Source organism: Rhinolophus sinicus, chromosome 4 (assembly GCF_057876585.1).
Source record: "Rhinolophus sinicus isolate RSI-liver-muscle chromosome 4, RSI-T2T, whole genome shotgun sequence".
NCBI lineage: Eukaryota > Metazoa > Chordata > Mammalia > Chiroptera > Rhinolophidae > Rhinolophus > Rhinolophus sinicus.
In genome coordinates, this window is record NC_142504.1 from 96,897,925 (window position 1) to 96,912,067 (window position 14,143).

The following is a 14,143-nucleotide window of genomic DNA, read 5'->3' on the forward strand; positions in this document are numbered from 1 at the left end:
GAATGCCTCTCTCTTTACTGTCATGAGTAATTCAGCTCTGGCTCAAATTTGTAGTATATCCTACTTATCAAAAACAAATCTGCACTTACTTGGATCTAACTTCCTTATAATGTGTTATAACAGTAGGCTCACCACCACTGTAGACCACATACCAAAGTACCACTCCAGCCACATACAGAACTGTTTCCCCAGAGGAATTCCATTAAATACTATTTTATTTACATTTTCAAGGATAAAAATCTGTTTTATGGATTGAGATTCTAGGCAATTACCTGGTTGAGCTATCATCTTAATCTGGCTCCAATTAAAAATAAGTATTACAATGAAAGTGTCCTAAGATTATACTACATACTCGTACAGTCAAAAGTCTCAGGATTGGCTTTTCCATTTATTAGGTGTGTAACTTTAGCAAAGTCTCAACCTAATTTTTCTAATCTATCTATAATACAAGAATGATTATTACTGATCTAAGGATGTTGGACGATTAAATGAGATAAAGTATATGAGTACATTTTATAAATTTATAAATTGATATATAATAATTTTTTGTATCTAAATAGCTGATAAACACACCAAAAAAAGTATTAAGAAGCACTCAGATACCCATATGGTATGTCCTAGTATCTTCAGAAAGGAGTATTCAACCTAATTGGACCATTAATGGAAAATTGAGTTTAGTCCCAAGTACAGGTCTTTTTTTTTTTTTTAAGATTTTTTATTGGGGAAGGGGAACAGGACTTTATTGGGGAACAGTTTGTACTTCCAGGACTTTTTTCCAAGTCAAGTTGTTGTCCTTTCAGTCTTAGTTGTGGAGGGCACAGCTCAGCTCGAGGTCCAGTTGCAGTTGCTAGTTGCAGGGGGTGCAGCCCACCATCCCTTGCGGGACTCGAGGAATTGAACTGGCAACTCTGTGGTTGAGAGCCTACTGGCCCATGTGGGAATCGAACCGGCAGCCTTCAGTGTTAGGAGCATGGAGCTCTAACCGCCTGAGCCACCGGGCCGGCCCCCAAGTACAGGTCTTTTTAATTATTTCCCTTCCTATCTCTGAACACATCAATCATCCCTGATCTCAACATTTTTCTTTTCCTTTCCACTCTTTTCCTCTTCCTATAACCATGTTCAAGCCTCCTAGATAATTTCAGGTCACCTTTCTTCTTTTGCCAAACATACATCTATTTTAATCACATATGTTCACTCGTTTACATTTTGCAAATAGTGTTTGGCTTAACCTTTACTGAAACTAATATCAAGGAAACTGAACAATTAATTTATCTTTTAATTTTATATCCCCAACTTTTTATTCTGATTTTTTTTTAATCTGTAAAGAAAAATTGAAAGCATAATACAATGAACATCTGTATACATTCCAACTAGATTCAACAATTGTTAATATTTGAACAACAATCTTTATTAAGGTATAATTTACATACAGTGAAATCCTCATATCTTAAGTAAACTCTTCAATTGGTTTTGAAAGATGCTTATCAAGATACAGAACATTTCTGTTACCCCGGAAAGTTCCCTCCTACTCCTTCCCAGTCAAACCTCCCACCAGAAACAACCAATGATCTGACTTCTAAATTTACAGAGAAAATTGAAAAATGAAGGAACATTGTCTACTTATTGTAAAATGCTATTATAACCTCAATGCCAAAACCAGGCAAAAATTAGTTTTCCTATCTAACTTATAAACAAATCTTACGCCAGGAATGCTGACATAAATATTAGACAACTAGATAATTTGATTCAACTCACCAATTGAGAACAATCAAAATATCTGAATTTAGAAAAACAAAAGCAAATACCTAATATAAAGAATTATCCAGCCCAAATCTTAGAAGGCTGTATTCCAGGTAGTTAAACCAAACATCTATCCTGAAGGCATTTGACAATCCAAAGGTAAAATCTATAAACTGAGCTATGACTTTTGAAGGATTCCTGAGTAAGAGAGAAATACATCTAAATCTAGTGCCACCGAAGATGGAAAGTCTAACATAAACACTCCCCATATTTAATACAAGACCCCATAAGGTAAAGATAAACCAGAAGTAAGTCAGCACTTCCAATCAGGTTTTACAGTAATCAGGAAACTTCAAGCCTTGAACACTGAATAAATAGGTCCTAGGCTGGCATTTCACAATTACTGGGCAGAAACAAACAAAAATCCTCTGCAGATGAAGGCATCATTACCTCAAACCTCAGATTATTCTACAGATAATTTTCCAAATAAAATGACTAGCAGGGTCAGAAATCAGAAAAAGACTGCAATAAAAGCGTGCTTACGCTTTTAAAAATTTAAATAAAAAGTTTGAAAAAATCTAATAGGAACTCTAAAATTCAGAGGTTTAAGAACTCAATTGAGGCCGGTCCGGTGGCTCAGGCAGTTGGAGCTCCATGCTCCTAACTCCAAAGGCTGCCGGTTCAATTCCCACATGGGCCAGTGGGCAATCAACCACAAAGTTGCCGGTTCAACTCCTCGAGTCCCGCAAGAGATGGTGGGCTCCACCCCCTGCAACTAAGATTGAACACAGCACCTTGAGGTGAGCTGCCTGCAGACGGCTCAGCTGGTTGGAGCGCAGGTTCTCAACCACAATGTTGCCAGTTGGATTCCTCGAGTTCCACAAGGGATGGTGGGCTGCGCCCCCTGCAACTTACAACAGCAACTGGACCTGGAGCTGAGCTGCGCCCTCCACAACTAAGATTGAAAGGATAACAACTTGACTTGGGAAAAAAAAAAAGTCCTGGAAGTACACACTGTTCCCCAATAAAGTCCTGTTCCCCTTCCCCAATACAATCTTTAAAAAAAAAAAAAAAAAAAGGACGTCAATTGATAAATTTAGTATATTACACACAGTTTAAGCAACACAGTTTAAGCAAGAATTAACAACCAGAACACTTTAGAAGGCTAATTAAAATGACACAAAGACCAAAAAAAAGCTGGAAAATATATAAGAAAACATTAGAGACATAGATTTGAGAGATAAACGATAACCTTGAAAGGGTCTAACAAATGTTTAGCTGGAGTCCTCAAAGAACAGAAAAATCCTGAATGAGGCAGAAGTAATATGTGAAGAGATAAAGTTTGAGATTTTCCAGACTAATGAAAAATACTGTAGGTAAAGGCTTAACAAAACCCTTTCACATTATGCATGAGAACTTGACCTTCAGCTAACTTTCTAGCTCTTTCCATACAAAAACATGATAGAGGTTTACAATAAAAATCATCTCTGAGTAGCAGATTGGATCAAAAAACTAACCCCAACCATATGCTGTCTCCAAGAGACACATCTCAGCTACAAGGACAAGCATAGACTCAAAGTGAAAGGGTGGAAATTGACACTCCAACCAAATGGTATCCAGAGAAAATCAGGTGTACCCATACTGATATCAGATGAAACAGACTTCAGGCTGAAAAAGGTAACAAGAGACAAAGATGGACATTTCATAATGGTAAAGGGGATTATACAACAAGAAGACATAATAGTCATCCATATTTATGCCCCCAATCAGGGAACACCGAAATATACCAAGCAACTACTAACAGAACTAAAGGGAGAAATTGACCAAAACACAATTATACTAGGGGACTTAAATACATCATTGACAGCTATGGATAGATCATCCAAACAGAAAATAAATAATGAAATAGCAGCCCTAAATGACACATTAGATGAAATGGACATAATTGACATATATAGAGCACTTCATCCTAAAACATCAGACTATACATTTTTTTCTAGTGCACATGGAACATTCTCAAGGATACACCATATGTTGGGACATAAAATCAGCCTCAGCAAATTTAAGAAGGTTGAAATCATACCAAGCATATTCTCTGATCACAAGGCTTTGAAATTGGATATCAACTGCAAAAAGAAAGCAGGAAAAAAACACAAATACATGGAGATTAAACAACACATTTTTAAAGAATGACCAGGTCAAAGAAGAAATTAGAGGAGCAATCAAAAGATACATAGAAACAAATGACAATGAAAATGCATCCTACCAAAATTTTTGGGACACAGCGAAAGCAGTTTTAAGAGGGAGATTTATATCATTACAGGCCAATCTCAAGAAACAAGAAAAATCTCAAATAAATAACCTCACGTTACACCTTAAAGAACTAGAAAAAGAAGAACAAATGAAACCCAAGGTCAGCAGAAGAAAGGAAATAATAAAACGCAAAGCAGAACTAAATGAAATAGAGAACAAAAAGACAATAGAAAAAATTAATGTGACAAAGAGCTGGTTCTTTGAAAAAATTAACAAAATTGACAAACCTTTGGTAAGACTCACTAAGATAAAAAGAGAGAAGACACTAATTAACAAAATCAGAAATGAAAAAGTGGAAATTATCACGGATGCCACAGAAATACAAAGGATCATCCAAAAATACTTTGAAGGACTATATGCCACCTAATTCAATAATCTAGAAGAAATGGACAAGTTCTTAGAAACATATAGCCTTCCTAAGCTGAACCATGAAGAACTGCAAAATCTAAACAGACCGATCACCAGTAATGAAATTGAATCAGTCATCCAAAACCTTCCCAAAAGCAAAAGTCCAGACCAGATGGCTTCACTAGTGAATTCTACCAAACCTTCAAAGAGGATGTAATACCAATCCTGCTCAAACTATTCCAAAAAATTGAAGAAGTGACAGTACTCCCTAACTCATTTTATGAGGCCAACATTACCCTGATACCAAAACCTGGTAAGGACAACACAAAAAAATAAAACTACAGACCAATATCTCTGATGAATACAAATGCAAAAATCCTAAACAAAATTCTAGCAAATCGAATACAACACTGCATTAAAAAGATTATTCATCACGACCAAGTGGGGTTCATTCCCGGAGCACAAGGATGGTTCAACATCCGCAAATCCATCAATGTGATACATCACATAAACAAAATAAAGGACAAAAATCATATGATTATATCAATTGATGCAGAAAAAGCATTTGACAAGATACAACATCCATTTATGATTAAAACACTTAATAAAATAGGTACAGAAGGAAAATACCTTAACATAATAAAGGCCATATATGACAAACCCTCAGCTAATCTCATAATTAATGGTGAAAAACTGAAGCCCTTTGCTCTATGTTCAGGAACATGACAGGGCTGTCCCCTATCACCTCTGCTTTTCAACATAGTGTTGGAAGTCCTTGCCAGAGCAATCAGGCAAAAGAAAGAAATAAAAGGCATCCAAATTGGGAATGAAGAAGTTAAATTGTCACTCTTTCCAGATGACATGATACTATATATATAGAAAACACTAAAGACTCCACCAAAAAGCTATTACAAACAATCAATGAATACAGTAAAGTTGCCGGCTACAAAATCAACGTACAAAAGTCCATTGCATTCCTATATACTAACAATGAAATCTCAGAAAAAGAAATACAAAAAACAATTCCTTTTGCAATTGCAGCAAAAGAATAAAATACCTAGGAATAAACTTAACCAAGGATGTGAAAGACCTATATGCTGAAAACTACAAGACATTTTTAAAAGAAATTGAAGAAGACACAAAGAAATGGAAAGACATTCCGTGCTCATGGATTGGAAGAATCAACATAGTTAAAATGACAATATTACCCAAAGCAATATACAGATTTAATTCAATCCCATCAAAATCCCAATGGCATTTTTTAAAGAAGTAGAACAAAAAATAATCAGATTTGTTTGAAACCACAAAAGACCCCGAATAGCCAAAGCAATCTTAAGAAAAAAGAACAATACTGGAGGTATCACACTCCCTGACTTTAGCTTGTACTACAGGGCTACAACAATCAAAACAGCATGGTATTGGCAGAAAAACAGACACATAGACCAATGGAATAGATTTGAGAACCCAGAAATAAAACCACATAAATATGGACAGATAATTTTTGACAAAGAATAAAAAAACATACAATGGAGAAAAGACAGCCTCTTCAATAAATGGTGCTGGCAGAATTGAATAGCCACGTGCAAAAGAATGAAACTGGACTGCTATCTATCACCATGTACCAAAATTAATTCAAAATGGATCAAAGATTTAAGCATAAGACCTGAAACAATAAACTGCATAGACGAAAACATAGGTACTAAATTTATGGACCTTGGGTTCAAAGAGCATTTTATGAATTTGACTCCAAAGGCAAGGGAAATAAAAACTAAAATAAATGAATGGGACTATATGAAACTTAAAAGCTTCTGCACAGCAAAAGAAACCATTGACAAAATAAAGAGGCCACCAACTGAATGGGAGAAGATTTTTGCAAACAGTGCCTCTGATAATGGGCTAATATCCAAAGTATACAAGGAACTCATGCAACTCAACAACAAAAAAACAAACAACCCAATTGAAAAATAATGGGCAGAGGACCTGAAGAGACATTTCTCCAAAGAGGACATACAAATGGCAAATAGACATATGAAAAAATGCTCAACATCACTAATCATCAGAGAAATGCAAATAAAAACCACAATGAGATATCACCTCACTCCAGTCAGAATGGCTATCATCAACAAGACAAACAGTAACAAGTGTTGGAGAGGCTGTGGAGAAAAAGGAACCCTCATACACTGTTGGTGAGAATGCAGACTGGTGCAGCCGCTATGGAAGGCAGTGTGGAGGTTCCTCAAAAAATTATGAATAGAATTACCATATGACCCAGCAATCCCTCTCCTGGATATCTACCAAAAAAATCTGAAAACATTTATCCATAAAGACACGTGTGCTCCAATGTTCATTGCAGCTTTATTTACGGTGGCCAAGACATGGAAACAACTAAACTGTCCTTCGATAGATAAATGGATAAAGAAGTTGTGGTATATATACACAATGGAATACTATTCGGCGGTAAGAAAAGATGAAATAGGACCATTTGTGACAACATGGATGGATCTTGAGAGTATAATGCTAAGAGAAGTAAGTCAGACAGAAAAAGCAGAGAACAATATGATTTCACTGATATGTGGTATATAAACCAAAAACAAAAAAAGAACAAGACAAACCAATGAGAAACAAAAACTCATAGACACAGGCAATAGTTTAGTGGTTACCAGAGGGTAAAGGGGGTGGGGGTGGGAGATGAGGGTAAGGGGGATCAAATATATGGTGATGGAAGGAGAACTGACTCTACGTGGTGAACACACAATGGGATTTATAGATGATGTAATACAGAATTGTACACCTGAAATCTATGTAATTTTACTAACAATTGTCACCCCAATAAACTTTAAAAAAAAAATCTCTGATTCGAAAATTGCCTTTAGAGCAGAAATTAAAATGAATTATAAATACCTGATGGGGATGCCATACTTGGTACTTTCCTGAGAGAGTTAAGTTTACCAGTGAAATATTGCAATTTTAAGCTTGTATGCATCAAATGACATGCCTCTGTATCATACAGAACTACAATGAGAAATAATTGAAATCCACAAATATAGGGAAGCTTTTTACCACACCTATCTCAATCATTGATAAAAAAGGCAAACAAAAAAATCATTAAAGATATAGAACTTTGGATATAGAACTGCATAATTAATAATCTTGACCCAGTGAATACAAATAATGTGCAGAAAATGCATTATTTCAAGTACACATGGAACATTTACAAAAACTGAACACATGCTGACAATAGAACAGGTCTCAATCATTTTTAAAATCATGATAAAATACACATAACAAAATATACCATCTTATTCATTTTTAAGTGTATAGTTCTGTGTGGCATTAAGTATAATCACCTTGTACATTCATCATAACCTTTCATCCCCAGAACTCTTTTTATCTTGCAAAACTAAAACTCTACTCATTACTCAGTAACTCCCTGTTCTCTCCTTCCCCCATCCCCTAGCAACCACCGTTCTATTTTCTCCATGAATTTGACTAAGTACCTCATATAAGTGGAATTATATAGTACTTATCTTTTTGTGACTGGCTAATTTCCATTAGCATAATATCTCCAAAGTTCATTCATGTTGTACCATGTGACAGAATTCTCTTCCTCTTTAAGGCTGAATAATATTCCATTGTATGTGTATAGCATATTTTGTTATTCATTTATCTGTTGATGGACATTGAGATTGTGTTTTAATCAGTTTGGACTACTAAACGAAATACCAGACTGGGTGGTTAAACAACAAACATTTATTTCTCACAGTTCTGGAGGCTGCGAAGTCCAAGATCAAAATGCCAGCAGATTTGGTGTCTGATGAGGGCCTTCTTCCTGATTTGCAGATGGCCACCTTCTTGTTATATCTTTACATGGTGGGGAATGGGACCTCTGGTCTCTTTCTCTTATAAGGACATTAATCCCATGATAGGGCCTCTGCCCTCATAACCTTAGCTAAATCCAGTTACCTCCCAAAGGCCTCACCTCCAAATACCATCACACTGGGGATTAGGGCTTCAACATACGGGTTTTAAGGGGACACAGACATTCAGTCCATGGCATGTTGCCTCTATCTTTTAGCTATTGTGAATAATGCTGCTAGGAACATGGGTGCACCAATATCTCTTTAAGACCTTGTTTTCAATTCTTTTAGGTAAATACCTGGAAGTGAAATTGCTGGATCATATGGTAATACTATTTTTGAGGAACTGCCATACTGTTTTCCAAAGTGATCCACCATTTTACAGTCCTAACAGCAGTACACAAGGGTTTCAATTTCTCCACATCCTCATCACAAGTTATCTCCTGGTATTGATAGTAGCCATACTAATAGGTGTTAGGTGGTATCTCATGGTTTTGATTTGCATTTCTTTAATGACTAGTGATGTTGATCACATTTTCCTGGGCTTACTGTCCATTTGTACATATTCTCTAGAGAAATGTATATTCAAGTCCCTTACCCATTTTTTAATCAGTTGTTTGTTGTTTTGTTTTGAGTTTCAACAACAAATTTTAAAGGATTGAAATCAGATTATGTACTATGCACAACTAAACTAAAAATCAATAATAGATAACTAGAAAATCACCATATTTTTGCAAATTAAGAAATACCATTCTAAATAATCTATGGCTTAAAGAAGAAATCACAATGAAAAAATTAAAACTACCCAAATGATAATGAAAATACTACATATTAAAATTTGCAAATTGTACTTAAAGCAATGGTTGTAGGGAAATTAAAACCTTAAATGTATATGTTAAAAAAGAAAAAAGGCTGATACTCATGTTGACCTAAACTTTAAAAAACAGTACAAAAAAGTAAAGCCAAGGAAAGTAAAATGAAGGACATATTAAACATAAGAAAATAAATTGATGAAAGGGAAAACTAACATATAATTCATAAACAATGCTCGTCATTTACTAAAAAATTACCAGACATGCTAGAAAACAAGATCAAGTGACTAAACCCCACATGGCAGGTTTGTAAGGAGCTGCTACAAGACTGTTTTTCATTCACTTCTCTACCATAGAGATTGTCATGAGACAATTTTTTTTATCATCTCCCAGGTTTTGTTCAGATATGAAAAGTCATGGTAATAGTATATACCCTTGATGTGATGTGATGAAAATGGCACTTACCTCTATAACCTTCCTCTCAAAACCCATAACCCCAGATTAATTATGAGAAAAAAATCAAACAAATCCCAATTAAGGGGCAGTCTACAAACTACTTGACCAGTGTTTCTTAAAAGTGTAAAAGTCATCAAAAACAAGGAAAGAAAAAATAACTGTTATAGCCAAGAGGAGCGTAAGGAGACATAAATGTGATGTGGTATCCTGGCTAGAATCCTGGAACAAAAAAAGGCCAGTGCAAGAACTAAGGAAATTAAGTATGAACTTTAGTTAATAATAATAGATTGATATTTGTTCATTAGTTGTGACATATGTACCATATAAATACAAGATGTTAATAAAAAAGAAACTGAGACATATGGGACACTCTGTACTGTGTGCACAATTGGAATCTAAAACCTATTTTGTTAATCATAAAATTTCAAAATTATATTTGTTAATGATAGAAAAGGAATGACTATTAGATTTCAAATATATAATTTCAACTTTTGAAGGATTGTAAAAATGTGAAATTTCTTGTCAATTGTATCTATAGGAATTTGAAGATATTGTCATTAAAATGCCTTAATCAGGAAGTGTAGCTATTTCAAGCATTAAATCGGCTCATGGAAGTACTCTCAAGCTTTTAATCAAAACTTCTGAAATTTTTTATTTGGAAGTTTTAACAGATTTAATATTTTATATTTTCCTTACTATGTTAGCACTCATTTTTTTCTTATAATTAATGGTGAGCTTTTTCACCAAGTTGCAGGTAGATGTTCATAAATTCCCTCCAGCTTATCAACATATCACAGAAATTTTATCATTTTGTTTGTGTGCTATGACCTGAAAAAGGTTAGGAAGCGCTAACCTGGAGAAATGCTTATTCACGTACATGTGAACTAGGAGATATATACTGGGATATTTGTTACATCACTGCTTGTAATCGTGAAAATTTGAAAACAACTTATCTTGTCCATCAAGAAGAGAGTGGATATAAGCCTTGTGGTGTGTTCTTGCAAAAACGTGCTACGTATAGAGTAAGAAAAAAATGAATAAGCCAGAGCTACATATAAGAGCATGAACAAATCACAAAACCAATGTGAAATGAAAAAACCAAATTGGAAAAAAAGTTATGTACCTCTGATGTAAAGTTTTCAAAAACATAAAACAATGCAGTAGCTTTATGGATATATACATATGTGACAGAAGTTCAAAAACATACATGTGAATGATGAATATCAAAACCAGAATAGTGGGTACCTCTGAGCAAAGATGGTATCTGTGGGCTATTCTGGAGGATTCCACTATATTTATAAAGTTTCTTTCTTTAAAAAAAAGATCTCAAGCAAATATGGCAAAATGTTAAGATATGACAGAATTAGAAGCTGGGTATACCAATTTTTTATTCTCTATATTTGTATGCTTGAAACATTTCATTATAAAACACAAAATGCATCCTAAATATGATCATTCTTCACTACTTCACTGCTATTGCCATCGTCGTCCTGGCTGACTACAGCAGTCTTCTGTCTTATTTCCTTGCTTTCTATCCTGTTCCACTACAACCACTCTCCATATAATAGTCAGAATGATATTTTATAAATGTAGATCTGATCTCACCCTTCCCTATTCAAAAACCTTTCAATGGGTTCACATCACTCTAAAAATAAAAATAAAACTCCTTATCACAGTCCACAGCCCCTTGTTTTATCGCCCACAGTTAGCCCTTATTCTTCCTCCACAATCACTATTTATCTCCTCAAACTGATTTATTTTCCTCTTGGAACTACTCACAACCTCAAATTATATTAATTCATTGTGTACGGGCACAATTATTTCTGGAGTCCTCCGCCCTCACTAGAATATAAGCTGCATGAAAGCAGGCACTTTGTTCTCTGCTGTATCCCCATTGCCAAGAACATGTTTTGACTCATAGGAAGTATGAAATATTTTCTGGATGAATGAATAAGTGAATGATTTCATTTTTATTCAAAAAGGGGAGGAATGACATTTCATTGGTAAAAAAAATTGGTGTAATAAAATGTATGGAAGTAGAAAATTACAGGGTACTCTATCAACAACAGTAATAGGTAAGATTCATTAAGTGCTCATATGTGCCAGGCATTTCTAAGCATCGGAACCACATACTTTTTGTGAGGCATGTCAGCCTTTCTCTCATAGGCCCTGCAAACCTGTTTGTGTCATGGGAGCCTCCTCCCTAGCCATAGATGATTGGATTTGGATGGAACACTGGCTGAGAAAAGCCCATCTGTTAGCCGGGCAGAAGCAATCAGATGCTTTTTCTTGAAAATGTGTACTGAGAGATTTACAGGCTAAAGAAGTTTGAAGATGAGTCATGGTAATGGCAGGACATTTTTGAGTGATGGGGACAGCTGTGGAGGTCCCTAAAGCTGCACTGGTATCTGCCCTTTCTAAACCTTATTGTTCAATGTTTCCTTGGCTTAATGACCTAAGTTACCCACTATCCTTCCAGTAAAATCCACTCCCTTCATTTTTAAAACAATATGGATAGGTTTCTTTGTTTTGTTGATTATTCATTCTCCTAAAAGCAAAAAATGCAAACAATCTCTTGATCAAGGAAACTTGACTAAGACAGTCTTTCCCACGCATGGTCTCATTTAATTCTTGCAACACTATGAGAGAGTATTACTATTCCCATTTTACAGATGAGGAGACAAGGCCTGAATAGGTCCAATACATTTCCTAAAATCTCAGAGCAGTAAAGACTCTAATCCTGGCCTGTGTGACTCTAGAGAGGAGCTCTGAACTGCTACACGTGGCTGCAGGAAGGGCAGCAGAAAGACTGTTGTGGAGATGAAGTTAGGAAGACAGGACAAACATTTTGACACCATTTGGGGTAAATTAGAAAATGGCACTAATAAAATTTTCAGTATCATTTGAAAAAACCAGATTTCACTGTTTTGGGATAAGTTCCAGTAAAGGCTCTTTGTTCTTATATTTCAACAATTGTTGGCAAAGAGAGATTTATACCAACACAGAATGTCTGTATGATTAAAACTTTTTCTCTTCCCATTGACAGTTTTTAAAGAATGGCAGGATACATTTTTGTAGCAAAATACAAAAATGCAGTTTTAACAATACATATTCAGAGATGAGTTATAGTTGACTGTCACAGGATTTTCAGTTAGGCAGGTACATTTCTTGTCATTCTTGAAAACTCCCCCTCATGCCTACATGCCTAGAGCAGCTCTGCTAAGATGGCTTGACATAAATGAGACTGTGAATACAGAATTCCAAGGTGTTTACTTGGAGAGGGACAGCTGGAGAGAAAGGGACTGACAGACTAATGTATCATTTAGAGAGAGCAATCAAAAAAAAAAAAAAAAAAAGAAAGCTTATGATTAAAACACTCAGAATTCATCCTCCAAAACATCTTTGCTGCAAGAGAAAGAATAAGTGGAATAACTCATTTTTTCCAACTGAAGTTGGATTCTGTTTTTCAATACTTGGGAAAATAATATGCCTTGAGAAACAGTGGTAAGCTTGAGCTCAATTTCATATACGTTGAATGACACACCTTAGAAGCATCATTAGTGCACACAGCAGACACAATTTTGTTATTTTGGTAATTATTTAAACAGTGTTTTAAAACTCAAGCAAAAGAAATTTTAATGTGCTTTATAAAAGAGGGAAAAATAATATTTTCTTAGAATATATTCATAGTTTAAAAAGTAATAAATTAGGGGCAGCTGGATGGCTCAGTGGGTTAGAGTGCAAGCTCTCAACAATAGGGTTGCTGGTTGGATACCCACATGGGCCAGTGAGCTGCGCCCTCCACAACTAGATTGAAGACAATGAGCTGTCGCTAAGCTGCCAGAGGGGCGGCTGGATGGCTCAGTCCATGGGGTGTTAGCATTAAATTAGACAGCCACATAAATCACATGTTATCTGTTTAATAAATTATAGTTATTATTACTAATGGGGAATGGTCAACAATTTCAAATGGTGCTAAATTTAAATAAGATAAAGAGTGTAAAATAATCTACAATTGGGTTTCCTAATTAGGAAGTTATTGGTGAACATCTTCCAATGAGTAGGAGCAGCATATGCTGAGAAATGAATGGGGGGTAAGAAGTGAAGAAGAGGAGGCTAGTCCTTTCAGAAAGCTTGAAGTGAATGGCAGAGAGGTGATTCAATTCAACAATTATGAGAGCTCCTTATTAGATTGAGAAGACCTGAATATTTTTGTATTCTAAGGGGAGAAAATGGGTGAAGAAGACCAAAGATAATGAAGAAGGGATGGTTTAGAAGAGGATTCACAGCAAGAGAGACAGAAAGGAAAGCCCCTGAAGACACAGAATAGTTAATACACGAAGGAAATGGAGCGGAGGAAAATGTAAAGTCCATGTTGGTCTACTTCTAATTAGAGCAGGTCTGATGTGGAAGGAGTTGGAGGAGAAGGGAAAGGTGGATGTACATTTCACATCCCAGAAAGTCCGACACCCACCCCGCAAAAAAAAAAAAGAAAAAAAAAGTCCACAGCAGATTCTTTTAGTCTAAATGGACCACGAATAGACAATTCCAAAGTACAGCAGGAACTTCCAAACCTTTATCTTAATGGGGAAGGAGAGGAGGGGCCTAGAGAAGAAG